Raw genomic sequence first — 6,397 nt, 5'->3', positions numbered from 1 at the left:
CCGCGGTTGTTCCGAGTTTTCTCTTTCTCTTCGAAAGTCTTTGCGGAAAATTCTGCCTCGTGTGACCGTTGAGCGGTGAGGTGTGTGTGTGTGTGTGTGTCGTGCGGGGTGATGCGAGAGTGTGCCTCGGCGGTGGAAAAATAAAAATAAAACTCTGAGCCCACAAAAATTTAAAAGATGTATGCTTGTCAGCTTAGTAAAGCAGGCTTGACTTATGAGCATACAGCACGCCACATATGACCGTCGAAAACCGTAATACGGGAAAAAAAGTTGATGAATATATCAAGACCGGTCGAATGAATCCGATTCACTTTGGGCTCATAGACCGTTGAATGGTCTTTGACTTTGGAAATTGAAATGAAAAAAATCCAACAAACGGATCGGATCGGTGTTTCTCTTCACTGGGACTCGCTGTGACACGCCAGGCGTTGCGATCAAAAATTTTAGTTTCCGAAGAAAAAGAAAAAAAAACGAAAAACGTGTTGATTTGGTGTGTGTTTGGTGATGCGTGGGCGAAATAAAAACCCGCAACTCGCCGGATGCATATCAAACAAACATACACGAAATACCTGGTTGATCCTGCCAGTAGCATATGCTTGTCTCAAAGATTAAGCCATGCATGTCTAAGTACAAGCCGCTAGACGGCGAAACCGCGAATGGCTCAATAAATCAGTTATGGTTCCTTAGATCCACTCCATCCTACTTGGATAACTGTGGTAATTCTAGAGCTAATACATGCACTCGAGCCTCGACTGCGGGCTTTCGGGCTCGCAGAAGAGGTGCTTTTATTAGATCAAAACCAGTCGGGGCCGGGCTTTCGGGCTCGCGCACCGTACCAATTTTGGTGACTCTGGATAACTTCACGCCGATCGCACGGCCTTCGCGCCGGCGACGTATCTTTCAAATGTCTGCCTTATCAACTGTCGATGGTAGGTTACGCGCCTACCATGGTTGCAACGGGTAACGGGGAATCGGGGTTCGATTCCGGAGAGGGAGCCTGAGAAACGGCTACCACATCCAAGGAAGGCAGCAGGCGCGCAAATTACCCACTCCCGGCACGGGGAGGTAGTGACGAAAAATAACGATACGGGACTCTTCCGAGGCCCCGTGATTGGAATGAGTACACTTTAAATCCTTTAACGAGGAACCATTGGAGGGCAAGTCTGGTGCCAGCAGCCGCGGTAACTCCAGCTCCAATAGCGTATATTAAAGTTGTTGCGGTTAAAAAGCTCGTAGTCGGATGTCTGTCTTCGGCCGGGCGGCGCCGCTCTGAATCAAGGGTGTTGCGTTTCACGCTCTGGGAGCCCGGGTGTCAAAGCCCGACTCTCTTCACGGTCGGACAACATCGCCGGAGTGGTGGTCGGTGCGTCGTTGTTGTATCTGCGGCCAGAGTTGGAAAGTTCTTTCGGGTTCTTTTTTAAATTTTGGTCGTAGTTGACTCGATTCGCTCCACCCAGTCAATCGTTCGGGGTGCCCTTCACCGGGTGTCTCGGGCGGCCGGCAACGTTTACTTTGAACAAATTAGAGTGCTCAAAGCAGGTGTATCCCAACGCCTGAATATCGCAGCATGGAATGATGGAATAGGACCTCGGTCCGATTTTGCTGGTCTTTTACTTTTGGACCCGAGGTAATGGTCAATAGAGACGGACGGGGGCATTCGTACTGCGGCGACAGAGGTGAAATTCTTGGACCGCCGCAAGACGAACAACAGCGAAGGCATTTGCCAAGAATGTTTTCCTTGATCAAGAACGAAAGTTAGAGGTTCGAAGGCGATCAGATACCGCCCTAGTTCTAACCATAAACGATGCCAACCAGCAATCCGTCGGAGTTACTCCAATGACTCGACGGGCAGCTTCCGGGAAACCAAAGTCTTTGGGTTCCGGGGGAAGTATGGTTGCAAAGCTGAAACTTAAAGGAATTGACGGAAGGGCACCACCAGGAGTGGAGCCTGCGGCTTAATTTGACTCAACACGGGAAACCTCACCAGGCCCGGACACTGGAAGGATTGACAGATTGAGAGCTCTTTCTTGATTCGGTGGGTGGTGGTGCATGGCCGTTCTTAGTTGGTGGAGCGATTTGTCTGGTTAATTCCGATAACGAACGAGACTCTAGCCTGCTAAATAGGTGACGGGTTTTATCAATTGAAACCGAAGGGAGTACGGAGGCGTCGGGATCAGGTGGCGGCGATTCGGGTCTCGGTGGGACTGGTTCCTTTAGTGAGGCAATCTCTCGGCTTGGTTTCGTTGTGCTTTGTTCGTCGGGTGTACGGCCTTCACGGGTTGGTTGCCTGGCGGATGAGGTATGGCGGGGCTTTGTCGGGAATGTCTCGCGGGGGCTGGCTCTATTGTTATTCGGTCGTCGTCATCCCCGGCGATACCTTCTGCTCTCGCGTCCGTCACGCAGTCTTCTTAGAGGGACAAGCGGCGTCCAGCCGCGTGACAGTGAGCAATAACAGGTCTGTGATGCCCTTAGATGTCCTGGGCCGCACGCGCGCTACACTGAAGGAATCAGCGTGTTTCACTCTCCCTGTCCGAAAGGACCGGGTAACCGCTGAACCTCCTTCGTGGTTGGGATTGGGGACTGCAATGATCCCCATGAACCAGGAATCCCTAGTAGGCGCGGGTCACTAGCCCGCGTCGATTACGTCCCTGCCCTTTGTACACACCGCCCGTCGCTACTACCGATTGAATGATTTAGTGAGGCCTTCGGACGGGCTTGTCGGGGTGCCGTCGAGTGGGGAGCAATCTCTGCCCGTGCGGTGCCTACCAACGGCGAGACTGAAAGATGGTCGAACTTGATCCTTTAGAGGAAGTAAAAGTCGTAACAAGGTTTCCGTAGGTGAACCTGCGGAAGGATCATAAACGAACAAGACAAATGTTTTGCGCATATGGCTTTGGTTGAGCACGAAACAACTAAAAGTTGCAAAACAAAAAAAAACCCCATCAAAAGTCTTTCGGCGTAAGACATCGTATGAACTATGTGTGGGTTGACGGAAGAAAATCATTTATTTTGAACGGGTATCAGGCGCTCTGATGCGCGGTGGTTTAAAGCGGATTCGCCTTTTCAAATTGATTTTTCTTTCCTCTCGGCTCAAAAAAAAACACAAAGTCTTTCGATTTGGTCTATGGCCGTGAGCAAATTCTTCCTGCTTCGATGGTGAATGTCTCTATAGATTCATTCGACCTTTAGCGGCGCTCACAGTGTTGACGTTAGTAGAGTGAAGAATACGATAGCCCGCCTGGGCCGCGAGTACCGAAGGAACAATAAAGGAGATTTTATAAAGTCTTAGTCCCTAAATCAAACACTTTGAAAAATAAAAACTCGGTGGATGGAGAGTCGGAAAAAAAAAAAAAAAACATCAAGATTTTGAACGGGTATCAGGCGCTCTGATGCGCGGTGGTTTAAAGCGGATACGCCCAATCGAAATTGTTTTTTTTTTGTTTCTCTCTTCGTCTTCGGGATTTTTTGATTCTCGGTGGGGGACGAAAGTGTGAGACTTTACTCTGGACGTTCTTTTCGGGCGTAGATACTCGTGGTTGCGTGCGTGTGCGTCGTATAGACTAACACTCCAAAGCCCGACACTATGCCGTTGAAAACCGAATGTTTTTTAAGCTTGCCCTTCGCCCTCTCGATGAAGTAGGAAGAATTCAAAATCACAATAACACACTAAACCCAAATTCTAGTACGAGTGTTTATCGGAACATTTTCTTTCTGGCTTTCTTTCTCCGCCCTCGCATTCATTTGCTTGGGCGGGTTGGAGAAAAAGAGAGAAGAAAACGAATATGTCGTTTTATATACGACCCTGAACGGTGGATCACTAGGCTCGTGGATCGATGAAGAGCGCAGCAAAGTGCGCTAATCCATGCGAACTGCAGAACACATGGAGCATCGAAATCTTGAACGTAAATGGCGGCCCAGCTTCTCGCTCGGGCCACATCTGACTGAGGGTCGGTCGAATGATGAACGAACAGAGATTTTTTCAGTCTTGGTTTTGCATGTTGGGTCGCGGCGAGATTTATTTTTCACCCGGCCTGACCGCATAAAAGCTCCCGAATCTCTAACGTCTGGGTGCCGCGCGACTTAAGTGTCCGCGATGCCTCAAATACAAAAAAGGGGGAAAAATAAAAGAAGGTTCGCCCTGTTTTGTTTTTTTCCTCTCTATTCAAAAGAAACCTTTTTCGATGGCAAAACAGATGGGAAATTTTTGAGCCAACTCAAAAAAAAATTTTAGAAATAAACACATCTTCTCGAACAAGGTGTCGGCTGCGTGTGCGCGATATACCGCTTCAACGCGAGTTTAGTTGTGTGTGTGCGCCGGGCGTGTCGAAGTGTCGACCACCGCGAATTATCACTCACTCTAACCGCTCGTTATGCAAGCTTGGTTCGCGCACGACGCGTTGTTTCAATACAAAAAGCCGCAGGACGCCCTGTCACTTTTCGTAAATTAATTTTTGCGAATAACGAGAGACTCGCTTTATTTCGAAAAAAAAAAATTTGAACCGGCAATTATTCAATCTTTCCCGGCTTTAAAACGCCAAAGTCTGCCGAGCTAGATAAAGTGTTGTCTCCTTTTGAAAACAAACAATTCATTCTGACCTCAGTTTAGATGAGACTACCCGCTGAACTTAAGCATATCAGTAAGCGGAGGAAAAGAAACTAACAAGGATTCCCTTAGTAGCGGCGAGCGAACAGGGATGAGCCCAGCACCGAACCTCGCGCCCGGTTGAGCGGGTGCCGAGGAATGTGGTGTTCGGGAGGATCGTGCGCGTCTGTCCGGTATCTATCGTCCAAGTCTCCATGAACGGGGCGAGCAACCCACAGAGGGTGTCAGGCCCGTAGATAAGACGAGCCGAGACCGTGCATCGGATCCCTTCCCAAGAGTCGGGTTGCTTGAGCGTGCAGCCCTAAGCGGGAGGTAAACTCCTTCTAAGGCTAAATATCGCCACGAGACCGATAGCGAACAAGTACCGCGAGGGAAAGTTGAAAAGAACTTTGAAGAGAGAGTTCAAGAGTGCGTGAAACCGTTCAGGGGGTTAAACGGGTGGGCCCTCGAAGGTCGAACAAGTCCCCGCTCCCGGCACTTGGTTGTATGCCCTTAACGCTGCATGGAGACTGCCTGAATTGGCGGCTCTCTTGCATAAGTCGTTCTGCGATCGCAATAGCCACGCCAAGGTCCGCAAGTGGGGGGCCTAGTAGGACTCCGCGACCGACTGGGTGTCTGTTACACGGGGCGTCCGTTAGCGAGTTTCGTGGTTACCTTCGCGGGTGCCGCGATGACGAGCGCGGCGTTTCCCAACAGTACTGCCCGGTCGTGACCTGTCTCCTCCCGGGAGGTGTCGTAGCTTTTTTTTGTAAAAGAGAAAAAGTTGCGGTGCTCAACCTGTGGAGGCCCAGAGCGGAGAGTAGAAGTCGGGTCCCACCCGACCCGTCTTGAAACACGGACCAAGGAGTCTAACATGTGCGCAAGTCGTCGAGAAATTATCAAACTAAACTCGCGAGGCGCAATGAAAGTGAAGCGGCCCCGATGAGGGTGCATCCGCGAGGGGTGATCCCGTCTCGAACAGAGCGGGCGCAACCCCAGGGCGTCCGAATGCTCGCGAGATCTTTCCCCCTTAAAAGGGTTTGGTCGAGTCGGCCGGACGAACCCAGAGCGCACACGTTGGGACCCGAAAGATGGTGACCTATGCCTGGCCAGGACGAAGCCAGGGGAAACCCTGGTGGAGGTCCGCAGCGATTCTGACGTGCAAATCGATCGTCGGAGTTGGGTATAGGGGCGAAAGACTAATCGAACCATCTAGTAGCTGGTTCCCCCCGAAGTTTCCCTCAGGATAGCTGGTGCTCGCAAAGAGAACAAACGGAGTTTCATCCGGTAAAGCGAATGATTAGAGGCCTTGGGGTCGAAACGACCTCAACCTATTCTCAAACTTTCAATGGGTGAGAAGCCCGGCCTTTTTCCTTGATTGAGGCCGCGGCAATTGATTTGAATCTGAGCGCCCAGTGGGCCATTTTTGGTAAGCAGAACTGGCGCTGTGGGATGAACCAAACGCCCGGTTAAGGCGCCTAAACGACGCACATTTCGGATCCCACGAAAAGGAGTTGGTTGCTAAAGACAGCAGGACGGTGGCCATGGAGGTCGGAATCCGCTCAGGAGTGTGTAACAACTCACCTGCCGAAGCAACTAGCCCTTAAAATGGGAGGCGCTATAGCGTCGTGCCTATACCGGGCCGTCGGTCGGCAGAGCGAATAACGTCCGTGTCAGCTCGAAGAGAGCGACGGCGCTGAGGCCCCGACGAGTAGGGGGGTCGCGACGGTGAGCGTAGAAGGGTTGTGGGCGTGAGCCTGCCCGGAGCCGCCGTCGGTGCAGATCTTGGTGGTAGTAGCAAATACTCCAGAGGGA

At 51.0% G+C, this 6,397-nt stretch overlaps 3 non-coding genes across 3 annotated transcripts in view; all 3 read left to right on the top strand.

Annotated features, from left to right (window-relative positions):
* Window positions 1-566: 566 nt before the first annotated feature.
* Window positions 567-2,861, top strand: LOC124319355. Its single transcript, XR_006913048.1, has one exon. It is a non-coding gene; the product is annotated as a small subunit ribosomal RNA (ribosomal RNA).
* A 937-nt stretch (window positions 2,862-3,798) lies between these two features.
* On the top strand, window positions 3,799-3,951 carry LOC124319353. Its single transcript, XR_006913046.1, has one exon. It is a non-coding gene; the product is annotated as a 5.8S ribosomal RNA (ribosomal RNA).
* Window positions 3,952-4,592: 641 nt separating this feature from the next.
* LOC124319356 overlaps window positions 4,593-6,397 on the top strand; it is a 4,575-nt gene continuing 2,770 nt past the window's right edge. The window contains exon 1 of the ribosomal RNA XR_006913049.1: window positions 4,593-6,397. This exon is cut by the window's right edge and continues 2,770 nt beyond it. This is a non-coding gene — a ribosomal RNA (large subunit ribosomal RNA).

The sequence above is a fragment of the Daphnia pulicaria genome, unplaced genomic scaffold (genome assembly GCF_021234035.1).
Source record: "Daphnia pulicaria isolate SC F1-1A unplaced genomic scaffold, SC_F0-13Bv2 h1tg000159l, whole genome shotgun sequence".
Taxonomy (NCBI): Eukaryota; Metazoa; Arthropoda; class Branchiopoda; order Diplostraca; family Daphniidae; genus Daphnia; species Daphnia pulicaria.
The sequence above is the reverse complement of the archived record's forward strand: the minus strand, read 5'-3'. Positions and strand labels throughout refer to the sequence as shown.